General features: G+C 44.7%; 1 long non-coding RNA gene across 1 annotated transcript; it reads right to left on the bottom strand.

Annotated features, from left to right (window-relative positions):
• Positions 1-1,408: 1,408 nt before the first annotated feature.
• Positions 1,409-11,306, bottom strand: LOC306799520. The gene is made up of 3 exons (XR_013773614.1): positions 10,577-11,306; positions 4,198-4,444; positions 1,409-2,153 (listed from the first exon to the last, which is right to left on the bottom strand). It is a non-coding gene; the product is annotated as an uncharacterized lncRNA (long non-coding RNA).
• Between the last annotated feature and the right edge of the window lie 1,867 nt (positions 11,307-13,173).

Here is a 13,173-nt window from a genome sequence, read left to right as displayed (position 1 = left end):
CTTACCACAGAGCAAAGCGGAGACTTGTGTCTCTGCTGACAGTCCCTGCTGCATCTGGGACCTCCCAGTACAGTCAGAGCAGCTGTCCCAGGGCAAGATACCATGCTGATCTGGACAAGGAAAGTCCCAGCCCTGGCCAGTGGGATTAACCCACAAGGGTTCACTCAGTCCTTGGTGAGGTCTTGCCTGGCACTGTGTGTGTGTGCTGTGACATGCCCACAGCCTGGCTGTGTCTACCCTGTGTGTTGTCAGAGGGTGTTTCCACATGGATACAGCATCACTCATCCTCTTTGTACCATCCACAGCCTATCCATAATTTCTGTGTCCCTGGTGCCTCCTGTCAGATGTTAGCCTGGCTAAGATAAACTGTGAGGTTGTCTCTGCAGTTGCATTTTCATACATATCTGTCCTGGAGAAGAGTGGCAGGCTAAGTACATGCATTTGAACACATTCCTCTTCATAGTGTCCTCTCTCTTCCTTTCCCCTCACCATGACCTCCCATAGCCATACACTTTTCTGATCAGCTTTTGTAAAGGTGCTCAGCAAAATTAAATTAAACCTCCCTCCTCAAGTGAAAGGGCAGAAACAATATCCTGCAGAAGCCAAATTTTCCAGGTGAGGCAAGTTTTTGCAATCAGGTAGGGAACTGAAGCTCTGTTGGCATTTGTTCTTTGTGCCTCGTGTGTGATGGGCACCAAGACTCTCTGGAATGCATCCTGTTGGGAAGGCAAACATGGCAGAGGGCTTCCCAACAGGCTGGGAAGAGGTTAATCACACACAGAGCCGGGCAGAAGAGGCCATTGGGCAAAAGATGTTGCTGGCTCATGTCTGGATGTTTTAGCGTAGAGCTGTTGTGAAGCCTCCCAGAACTGAAGGGTCCCTCAGTGGTTCCTCAGGCTTTAAAGTGCCCAGGATGATTTAGTGGAGGGGAGGGATTCCTGATCAGAGAAGTGCCTTTTACTTTTTTTTTTTTTTTTTTTTTTTAAACATGTCGCTGATCAAAGCGGTGCCAGGGAGGCTAGGAAGAGCAGGATCCTAATGGATCAGCTGTGTAAAACATGTCAGCAGACAAGCCCCAGTTCTCAATGTGTCTCTCAGGGAACAGCTTGAAGATTAGAAAGAAAACACACACACACACACACACACACACACACACACACACACACACACACACACACTCTCACACATATGCACGAACACTCCAAACCCTCTTGCTGACCTCGTGTAAAGGAGTTAAGTGTTATTTGGAAGTGATTGCAATCAGCTTTTTTTTTTTTTCTTTTTTTTTTTTTTTTACCTTTTTTTTCAGTATAAAAGCCCAAAAATATTTTTCCCAAATATCCAACAATAATTCAAGAAACGATGGAAAGATTTATACGAGTTAGACAATGACTTATTTGAGGCAAACTGAAAACATTTGGTAGAAAAGGGCAGTGGACTCTATTGTTATCCAAATGAATCATACCCCCCACTTACTGACAAGCTTCTCTCCCCACTAGCCTTACAGCCATGACATATCTGGATTTACATGACCCTGTCACTGTTTCATTTTGGACAACTTTTGGCAAGGTGTGGAAAAAATATTTCTGATTTTTTTAGTAGGCAATCTGCTAAAAAAGAAACCTCTTGTTTTAGAGGGAGAAAAAGAAAATGGGAAAATTATGTCAAAATCAGAAATAGATAGAAGTATTTTTGAGTAAATGGGGCAGTACATGGTGATGAGATAAATATACACACGAAAGGTGATTTTACATAAATGTTGATTAAAATGGTGTGAGATTGGCCTGATAGTGCTTGCTAATCCTTTGCTTAAAATAGGCTGCAGAGTTCTGCAGAAATTGTACTTGCTGCATAGAAGAATTCTAATACTTTCCCTTCTAACCTGAATGTTATCTTGGTGGGCGGTGTAAACCAGAAACACTTACAGCACTCAGAACATCTCTTCTGTTGTTTTGGCCCATGGTACTCACCCCATCCTTAATTATGAGTCCACACTGGGCTGAATCCAGTCAGGCTGTGAACAGGGTGTGGCAGGATGCACATGGGAGGATGGGTCACCTTCAGCAGCAAAGATGTTCCACTTGCACTCACACATCCTTCTTTCCAGTGCCTCAGTGATGTGGTGGCCAGGAGAGCAGTCTCCACTTCAGCCACTGCAAAGGCATGAAAGGAAAAACTCTCTCCTGTGCTTCAAGAGGTCATGTTGTGCTATAACATAGAGAGAAGAAGGTGAGTAGAATAGAATAGCTCAGTTGAAAAGAACTTATATCCTTTATCTAGTCGAGCTGCCTGACCACTTTAGGGCCAAACAAAAATTAAAGCCTATTAGTAAAGGCATTGTCTTTCCAGAGGGAAAGCATTGCACAAGTAAGAGTCTTTAACTCCCACTTTCCCTCTTCCTCCTTTGTGGAACGTCTATCCCACAGACCAATAGCACAGTTTGCCACTTTTAGAGACAGGAGCCCTCACAGGACAGTTTTGCTGCTTTAATATCCCCTTAACCACATGCTTGTTGTATCATCCTCACTGTAACTAGAGCTGCAGAACAAAGTTAATGTTTTCTGACAGCCAGCAAATACGAAGAGGTAGTTACTTGATAAAGTAGCTGAAAACCTGGGGTTACATAAACAAAGAAAGAGTTCACTTCACACAAACATCAGCATTTCCACTAGAATAAATCTGTGATGCTAGCTTTAATCTCAGACTGAGAGAAAAAAAACCAAAACAAAACAAAAATCAAACCAAAACAGCCTGTAGGAAGATCCAATGATATATATTCGCTTCATATTTTGTACATATTAAGTGTAGGAATATTTCTTACGAGGTGTATATTGATTTATGGTTGCGTTTTTCAGTCTATCTTGTATCTGCATAGAGTTTACAGGTTTCTTTTTTTACAGCTTTCTTGTAATTTAGTATATTTTGATGAGTTATGAACTTGGTTTTATCTGAGGAATGTTTTCCAAGGAGCACAAGAGGCAAATATCTTTCCCTGCCTGGACAGGCTGGGTGTAGCAGCTGGGACACTGCACCAGGCAGCCGTTCTGTAGGATAGAAAAGGCTGCTCTGGAGTTTCAGTTTTCAGCAGCAAGAACTTGGCTGAAATGTGAAGATCTGAATCCCTGAGCAAGTGCTGGAGGTGAGGATGGCTGCTGCACCTCTCTGTGCTGGTGCCTATGCAAGAGCAGCTTTGGCCACACCATGGAAAGAAGTGATGTGGTGGTGGCAAAGTGGTCACCAAGTACCTGGGCCACCCTCTAAGAGGAACTTGAGGGAATGGGGTGGCAAAATCTTGGGAAGCTTCAGCAGAAGCATGGGGAAGAGGATGTAGCTTGGCCAACAGGCTTGTGCTTTAGTCTTTTGGACCTTTTGAAAGGTTGAATCCTTAGGAAAGTTTGAATGTGGAGCTGGAGAATGGTGATCACCTGCGATTCAAGGTCATGATCAATGAGATCTCTTCTGCCTCTCTCCTCCACTGTTGGGTATTTGGGCTGCCACTAAAGAGGAGATTAAATCCTACAAAAAGTTTGGTTAGGGTTTTCTCCAGCAGAAGAGATTTTCCTGTCATTTTGATAATCTACATTTGATGCAATAATTGACACTGTGTGCTATGTGTAAACAACGTTATACCCTTAACAATGACTGGAGACCGATTCATCAAACGTGAATCTCTATTTAAAATGCAGCTTTATCATCATAGCAAAAATATTGACTATAAGTGATCATCATGAACAAATAAGGAGAAGACAGATGCTCCCTGTTTCATCTCTCTCCAGACCTGTTTACACTTTAACCATTTTGCCACTTGATCTTCAACCTTGGAATAACCATGTTAACCTCAGTATTTCCTACTCAGCTAAAAATAAAGCTACACGCCTTTCTAGTGCATATAATATTACTTATTTCCTTCTTCATTCAGATAAAGTATTTACTTGCTCAAAATGTATTTGCTAAAACCTCTCCCATTTATCAAAAGGCTGGCTGCTCCAATAAAAGTGATGTGGTGTCCCTACTTCCAAGTAGAAGCTAGCAAAGGGAGAGTCCATGAAATTCTGTGAATTTGGTTTGGAGAGATCATGGAATCATAGAATCCTCCAGGTTAGAAAATACCTGTAAAGTCATACCTATAAAGTCCCAGCACTGCTAAGTTCACTAAACCATGTCCCCATGTGTCACATCTACACATCTTTTAAATACCTCCAGGAACGATGACTCAACCACCTCCCTACACAGTTCCAGTGTTTGACAAGGTGATGAAAGGAAAGTTCAAATGAGGAGCTGGCTTTGACTCTGGCCTCTGGAGATGGCACAGTTAGCTCGGAGACTCAGGCTGTGGTGATGAAGACACTGTTTCTGCAGCAGTCCCTCTGCCTCTGGGAACTGGCCTTTCCTTTCTGAGGTGATGGCAGCGATTGCAGCAGAGTCAGCAGTGATTTACAGCAGCCTGTGTGAGAACAAGGATATGCATCTGCAAATAAACGCTAATGAGATGTTAAGATTATGAAAAGCCAGGAAATTCCAGAAGTTGGGGCTGCTGCAGCATCATTAGTTCTCCTGCAGGGCTGTCTGTATCTGGCAGGGAGCAGGGAGGAGGAGCTGGGGGTGCGACCAAGCTAAAGACACTATGCCTATGTGATTGATTGCTTCCCTGTAACTGAAGGAATTGCCCCTGTTCTGGGCAAAATGACACCTCTCAGGGGAAGAGGCCATGCTGGGAGAGTGGAGGCTGTGCATCACCCCAGAGGCAGTGCCAGGACTCCGTGTGGCTGTTGGCAGCTGGGGCATGAGGTAAACAGCAGCCTTCGCCTCATCTTCAAAAGGCTGAAATCAAAATCTCACTGGCTGTGATCCCTATCATCACAGAACTGCATCAGCAACCAAATTATCATTGCTGTCAGTGTGTGATGCCTTGGGTGGGGAGTATAAACGCGGAGGAAGGTCTGTGAGTCATGACAGTGATGGAAGCTAAGAAAGAATGTACTGGCTGTGTGCCATGTTGGGCAGGGGCAAACAGGGCACATGCCACGCTCAGTGGCACTGTTTTGGTGCGGGATGGTGGTGAAACTGGGCTTGGGGCTGCAAAAATTGGCCCATAGGGACGGGAGTTGGATACATGGAGACTGACTGGGTCAAGAGCTCCCTTGATTCCTTTCTCATGTAATGAAACAGCCCTGGATGTGGCTGCGTGCTGGGGTTTATAGCCCAGCACATTCTTTGGCCTGAGCAAACCAGGCAAGCAAGGTTTTGGTTACATGGGAGCAGCCTGGATGAGGGGTTGAATGCTGAGCCTTGGCAAAGGGTCCTCCCCAGCAGGAGCTAAGGACTGTGCAAAGACACAGCCTCAGGACATAACCTCCTTCTGCTCTGGTTCCACATAGTCTCTTAGTGAAGAATTATTGCATCCTACAAGACCTTCCCCTGACTTTCTGTTAACCTGTTACCCAGGCTTGGTTGAAGACCAACTTCATGTCTAAAAAGAGAAATGGCTCAGCAGCCAGAGGGGTGTCTGTTCTCTGTGAAGCAGTGAATGGAAATATTTGACTTAACCTGACCCACAAATTGAAAGAGCATCCTGAAAACAAAAGCTGGAACTAAAAATATGCAAACCCATTGATACATTATTTTTCTCTTGTACAGGAGAAAATATGTTCATCCTGAGCTGTTGCTTTCTGGGCTGGGATAATTTGTTCATATAGGATGGGGAAGGATCATGTGCATGTAATAAATATCCAAACACCCCCCCCCCCTTTTTTTTTTTTGTTTTTTTTTTTTTTTTATAAACATAAATGGCAGATGAAGGACTGAAGGATGTATGTAAGAATATTTCTATTGGCAGAGATTACTGACACATTGCAGAGCTGGATATTTTACAATGTTTGTTCAAACCAGTTCAGCCCCTGGTGTGAACAGACTCCACTCCATAGACACGGACAGGACTGCACCACAACTAGGGAAACATTACCAACACTCAGTTTTAGAGCACTAGGGATAACTCTCTAAAAGACCTTAGAAATACCTGCTCTAACCTGCCAAACACAGTCCTCTGGGATATGTAGGCAAGGCTCCTTCCTAAGCACTTGACCCACAGCCCATCAGACAATAAACTGCCTGTGGAAACATCATGGGCATGGGGTGAAGTGGCAAGTGGCATTTCAAAGTGACACTCTTGTATAGAAAAAATAATACTGATACCTTTTTATTGGCATGGGAATAATCACAGGACTTGGGTTTAGGATGATCTGTCTCTTAGTCGTAGTAAATATTGTAGCAGCATAGGAGAAGGTATAGAGACAATGAGAAGCTGGAAGTAAAATACCACTCAGACAAGTAACAGGACCATAAAAGCTATTAAGGTTGCACAAAGAAACAAGATCCAAAGAGAGGCTAATGAATATTGTAGAAGAAACCTGACAAAGAGTTTCTCTTCAGATATTAAAAGCTGATAACTAATTAAGAAGAAATATCTTAATAGAAGGGTCAAAGGAGATTTAAGCCAGCACAAATGGTTTTACTGTTCATTATTAAATGATGTCAGGAACAGAAAAGTCACCTTTACAGAGGCTACAGTGAGGAGCTGTAGGGAAACAAGACTTACAGACCTCTTTTCCCTGGGGTTTTGGGCTGGGATGGTGCCCACACACAGTGACCAGGGAATGGTGAGTGCTTTCCAAATTAAATGCTTAGCTAAACCTCCTGCAAGGAGGGTACTTGGGTACCACAGCAGCTCCAGCAGGACCAGTCTAGAGGAGAGGGGACTTTGTGTGCCTAGAAATGCTGAGGAACGGGTCTTCAGACAGACCTTCACCCCTCCATACCCTACCCACGCCCTCCCCCCAGCTCCCATCTGTCCCTGAGTTATTCACATCCAACAAGGCAAAAAGGCTCTGTTTGGCTGTGGCTCAGCAGATTCTCACTACATTTAATAGCTGTCTTTGGTATGACACCATTCACCTTATCTCCTTTCTCCTTTGACTCGGCCTTTGAACACTAATCCACCTTCTAGTGCAGCCTGCACCCCTGCTTGATCTTTGTTTGCCAAGATTGTGTACAGCTCCAAGGATTCTAGGAGCAGTGTTTTTGCTGCTTGGACCCACAGTGTTGCAGCACTGAAGACACGTGGATCTGCTAACTCCATGGCTTACTCCTGGGTTTACCCATTAAATTAGTCAGAGCTCTCATTCCAAAAGCCAAATTCTGGCCTTGAGATTTGAGTCAGACCCTTTTGAAAAATTTTTCATTAATTTTATGCATGTATAGCTATCTGCAAGGCAGTGCAGTATCTGAAAGTATTGGGCAGCATAAAAGTCTTTCCATGCATACCCCAACACATGCATTTTTACTCTCCCCTTGCACATGCACACAGACACACAGGAGCAGAGTTCAATAGCCCAGTCCTACCAGTGTTTAAAGTGACTTGGCCTCTTTTAAGCCCTTAAATAAAATCTGTTGTGTGCGTGTGTGGTTGGTGTTTTTTTTTCCTTTACCCCACTTCTTAGGAAGGAAAGCAAATGTTTCTGGCACTCGGCTGCTGGATTGCTCACATATTTGCTCGAGGAAAAAAAAAATTATAAAAGATGTTTGGCATAGTTTTCATTCAAAAAGGAATCCAGTGCCAGATCCAAGCATTGAAAACAAATGTGTGGCTTAACTGTCATTTACTCCAGGATCATGGGAACCGCTGCCTGCTTTTCCAGACGAGCAGCCGCTGTCCCGCGGTACCCGAGGCGCGCTGGCTCCAGCGGCTCTGCGCAGCTTGGACATCGCTGCTGCGCCTCCGGGTGACGCTGATGTCAGCACAGCCACATCTCCCTGCCCACCAGCTGTCACACACGTCCCGCGCTGCCGAGAAACCCTCCCCTCGCCTTTTGATGTGTTGTGACCAGACAATGTGTGTTTGTCCTAACAATGTGAGGGTTCAGCGAGTAGAGCTCTCCTGGCCGATGGCGCTGATGGAGCGTCATGCTGCTGCTGCGGGCGAATCGCTTTCAGGGTGACAAAAGTGATGGGAAACACTTGATGTCACCCAAATCCCCATCTCCTGCTGATGTGCAGAAGCTCTCACAGTGGTCAAGCCTTTGCTGCCGTCACTGCTGGCCCCAGGCAGTGACACCGTCAGGAAAGAAGACCCGACCCTGCTCTGTGCCCTCTCCCTGACATTCTCCCCACCCCTTGGAATTACACATTTTGTGGTGGAGGGGGGAACTCATCCCAGCCCATACCTGAGGGGCAATAAAAGGCAATTTTAGGGCACCTAGACCTGAGGGGGAAAGGGGCACCTTCTCTATCTTTATCAATAAAATGTGTCCAGGATCTGCTCAAAGCTCCAGTCTTCAGTGCAGCATCACTTCCAGAGGTACAGTCACAGAGACACCTGGCCTGGTGCACCCTGCAACTCACTGCCTGTCCAATGCATGTGAATAAAAGAAAGCTGCTCTGGATTTCACCAGCATTTTTGTAAGGGAGAATTTGGTCTGCAAGGCATTCATGTGGTCTTCTGGCAGCTGTCAGTGCTGCTGTAATGTCCAGCTTTTATTGACTTATGTGCAGCCCTCGACAAGGACCTGAGCTCTTATCCAAGGGCAGTGAAGCAGGAGCTAGCTTTAGAGACGTGGTGATAAAATAGAAAATTATGTACAAAGTAAAAGGGTCAAACCCCTAATCTGAAGTGTTCTAGTCAGCTTGCCATGCTGGGTGTTCCTCCTGGATCAGAGATAACCCCATTTCCAAAGAGTTTGGGAGAAGTCATTCAGCTGAAAGGAAAAAAAAGCTGGGGGAAAAAAAAAAAAAAAAAAGCAACCCATGAAAACAAAAACAGAGTCAGTGACTCCAAAAAACAGCTCTTAGTCTGTCTGTTCCAGTCTGAAATAAAGTCATCCCTCTTAATTCCCAGCGCATATTGTTCCTACCAAAGAGCAAAACCTTAGGAGGAAATCACATCAGTGAAGGGAACGCCAGCTCCTTTGTACTATTTTTCAACCCTGCCTTGGGAGCCAATAATCTGTCATCCCTTGAATAAACAAGCACCTTATCATATCACAAACATTTATTTAACCCTTTTCTCCTGAGCTTTTACCAGCCAAGCAAAGTGGCTGGGGAGGGGTGTGGGTAGCCCTATCCCTAGACTGCTCTGGCAGAAAGGACAAATTTCCTGTGTATTACACCCAATCTGTAAAGTGTCAGGCTGCCCTTCTTCAGCCTCCATGAGAAGCAGCAGCTTGAATCCCTGCATTTCACATAGCACAATCAAATTTTCCTGTCCCCCCCGCTCCATCCCTCCCCCGGTACATTAACGCCTCCCTCCCTGGAGACATACTCTTGATTCCATCTGAGAGCCCATCCAAATGGAGCCAGATTTAATTTCTTGGAGGTTGGGGAGAAAAGGGGGGTGGCAAGGGAGAGTGTTTACATTTCTTCTTTTAACAAGAGACTGTGATGAACAGAGCTTTTGATTCCAAGTTGCCGAGAATTATTTTTTTTTAGAGATATTCTTTGACTCTGACATCATCAGAAAATGGAATCAGCAAAGTATGTGCATTTCCTCAGCTCCCACAATATCCATTTTCCCTCAGTGGATGTTTCTTGTTTTTCTTTTCCAGTGTTGCTCCCACACAATGGGGCCAATTTTTGTTCAGGACAAGGAAAATATAAACAGAGCTTACAGAACTCTTTAGCCATGGGGAAGGGCTATGCTACAGTAACCATCTGCCAATAAAGCCTGGCTAACCAAGTGCTGGCCAGTGTCCCCAGTCACTTTGCTGGTGCCTCCAGAAGAACGCAAATGCTGATGGACAAGACTGGCTCTATCAATGTAATTCCTGATTTAGACTCTGTGGAGTTTCTGAGCATTTGAAAAGCATGCATTGCAGGTGAGCTTGGCTGACCATAGCAGGTGGGCAGGCAAAGACTTTTCTCCTCTCCACTGTAGGCTACAATAGTGAATATTGAATTCACCAGGCAAATGAGGAGCCATCAGAGGAGAGCAGTCCCACACAGAAGAGAATCGATTACTGGGGAGTCAAACAGGCCTTCCTGTGAGTCCTGGCATGTTAACTTTAAAAGGCAGATATTATTTTAGGCAAATTAGCTAAATTTGCTCTTTATGGGCAAACCTCAGTGGGTGACAGTGTCCCTGCATGGAGCTTCACAAGTGACCTGCTCACACTGGCCAGGACATCATCTCTGCTGTGTGCACCCTTGGGGTGGGGCAGGAGCAGGTCTCCAAACACCCAGGGCATCTGCATTCTAATGGGTGAGTGAGTCCCTGTGGCAGCAAGTCACCCAGGTCTGCAAACATGACTGCACTAAGCTGTGACAAACTGATTTATGCTAGAAGAGTTAATTTATGATGGGTGATATAAACCAACTGCAATAAGGGCCTCATATCTCTGGACTCACTGACTGTAGCTCAGAAGCTGTTGGAAAATGCCCTGTGAAACATTTATCTAGATAAAATAATGTTCAGCTGCCAGCAGATGAACTTCATTGACATCCTCAGAATACATGGCCTGACAGACCTTGCACTGAGCAGCAGAGACACAAGTTGGATCATAGGAGGAAGTCTACAGAGAAACCTTACCCCCACTAAAATGCTGAGGCTGTGGTTCAGTTTGTCTGTTCTGGGTCCTCCCTGGTATTACAACCTTGTCTGCTGAGATCAACAAATCAGGCATGAGAACCCATCCAGAGGAAAAAGACTGAATATGAGTGATCAACAGCTCAACTTCCAAAGGCTGCTTTTATTAACAATATTAAAATGGTATTTTTGAGCTCTTCCCATAGCCTAACAACTAGCATGAGGATTAACTACTTGGAAGTTTTAATTTTGCCTGGAAGTTTTTGATTCAGATCTTTCCACTCCTTAGCAAAATGAATATTCTTGCAGTCAAGACCCAGAGCAGCCCTCAGCAAAGAAGAGGGCAAACAAAAGCTTTGCTTGGATGAAGCTGGGTGATTGCCCACAAAATGCATCCATAGGTTTCTAGACTGTTTTCCATGATTTTAGCACCACGGCAGAACTTGTATTTGTTGTTGCTTTTGAGTCAACTGGCTCAAATATCTGACTGGCAAATGCAAACAGGAGAGGAATTCTTAAAATATATGCTGTGAGGCCACCAGATGACACCAAAAATCAGTCCTATTGAAAAGAAAGGAAACCTAGGATGGAGTTAAGGTTTGAGCCTGGAGAAGAAATGGCAGGCAGAAGTTGCAGAAAGGCTGGGTGGAGTCTGTGAAAGCTGAGATCTGCTCCTGAAATGCTGGCAATTTAAAAGAGATATATGCTTCTTTTTCCACAGAAAACTGCACAGCTCTCAAAACTCCAGGGTGACTTGTGATCACAAAACACTGCAACAGAATCCATTCCAGAGCCAAATTCATGCTTAGCAAAATGCAAATTACCTTAACCTCATACTCCTAGGAATAAAGTCAGCACTTATCAGAGGCTGAAGAGGCACATTGGCTTGTCAAAGTATTTTCCCCACCTGCAGCAGGAAGAAACCAGGGCTGTGGTTTTGCTTCAGTTCTCACAGCCGTGCCTGCAGAGCCTCAGGGTACATAGCACGAACTAGCTTCTTGCAACCATAGGGAGAAAGGATAAATGGATTATTTTAGAGTGATATGCATGTAGAACTCATGCCACTGGAGAATGCAGCCAGTCTATTTTTAATGTACTGTTTCATTTTGCACCTGCTACCATTACAGGGTTGTTTTTGTTTCCATTAGAGCCACTTGTCTTGAAGAGTTTATAACTCTTATAAAATGTGTAGTTCTGGGCTGGATCCTTGTCCTTAGCTAAGGAACAAAGACTTTTATCATTTAAAAACAGAAGAAGGCTAGTGTGACGGCATTAAGAGTGTATGGAGGGGAATTTTGAAGAATTTTATGGGGTTTTCATAGTTGTAATTCCTAAAGGCTAGTTTAAAATAGCCTCCTTTTATTCATACTGAAATGGAGAACACAGGCTTACAAGGACCTGCCCCTAAGGAGCTTGCAAAACCAAAATTGCATGAAGAGTCATTCTCAAGTACTTAATCAGCCACAATATTTCAATAAAATTATGAAATAAGAGATAAGAAAGCTCGGCCCTTTTTCCCACGCCCACCTTACAGAGTGCCAAGTGGAGCTCAGCATCTCTTGGAAAGGTAGGAGCTGGTGCCTGGTGCAGCGCTGCATTGCCTTGGGTCACACACTCCCAAATACCATCCCATGGCCAGCAGTGCTGGGCAGGAAATGCTTCAGCAGCCTGCCAGGAGGCTGGTGTGGAAACACCTTGTTTGCTGTTTGCCTTCTGCCACCATCTCTGACAGGCACCATCCATGCTGTCGTTTCATTGTGCTCATATTGCAGTGTGATCCCACCTGTAAGCACACCAAAACCTCTAAAACCTGGGGGTCTGTAGCCTTTTGTGGTGTCTTCCCAGCTAACCTGAATGAAAGGGGGTCTGTATATGCTTTCTGTGCCAAAATGCTCCTGTGTTTGAGCAACAGCCCTCTGAGCAGAGCCATGCATCCTCCACAAAGCATACACACCAGTAAGAGGATTATTTACAAGTGTTTTCTTCCTGCCACAGAAAACTGGTGGGCTGGCCATCTGCTAAACGGCCTTGCCAGCAATGATCACTCTGGCAGCAATGGCCAGCACCCACAAGACATCTGCAGTTCTGCAGAACACCCACCAAAACTGCTGGAGATCTGTGCTTTTCAGACTAGACTTCCCAAAGACCCTTCTCAGCCTGAACCCTGTTGTGCTCAAGATCATTTCCTGCTTTCCTTTAATGTTCAAGCTCTTGACTGGTCAGGATAATAGTGGTGAAGTTCTTATATATCACCTCCATTATTAATAGACCTTATGAAGTCTCCTCATCCCACACATTCTTGTGTAAATCCAGGAACCAGGGAAGGCATGAAGCAGGCTGGCAGTTTGGAGTGGCTGCTCAGCCCTGCACCAATGTCAACTGGCTTCAAGGAGGAATCACACCCTGGATTCCTATGAAAACAAGGTCTGGGGGTATTTTTTAACCAGTGAGGTATAGGACAAGTCAGAAATAACGGTGCAAAATTTCAGTATCAACGACTTCATAAATCATGCCAAATCCCTAAACCCAAAGCTTTCTGAATTCAAGTAATGGGTTTGGGTCCTCTGTCTTTATTCAGCTGGACAATAAAGACATATTAT

This window comes from Erithacus rubecula, assembly GCF_903797595.1.
Source record: "Erithacus rubecula genome assembly, chromosome: 3".
Classification (NCBI taxonomy): domain Eukaryota; kingdom Metazoa; phylum Chordata; class Aves; order Passeriformes; family Muscicapidae; genus Erithacus; species Erithacus rubecula.
The sequence above is the reverse complement of the archived record's forward strand: the minus strand, read 5'-3'. Positions and strand labels throughout refer to the sequence as shown.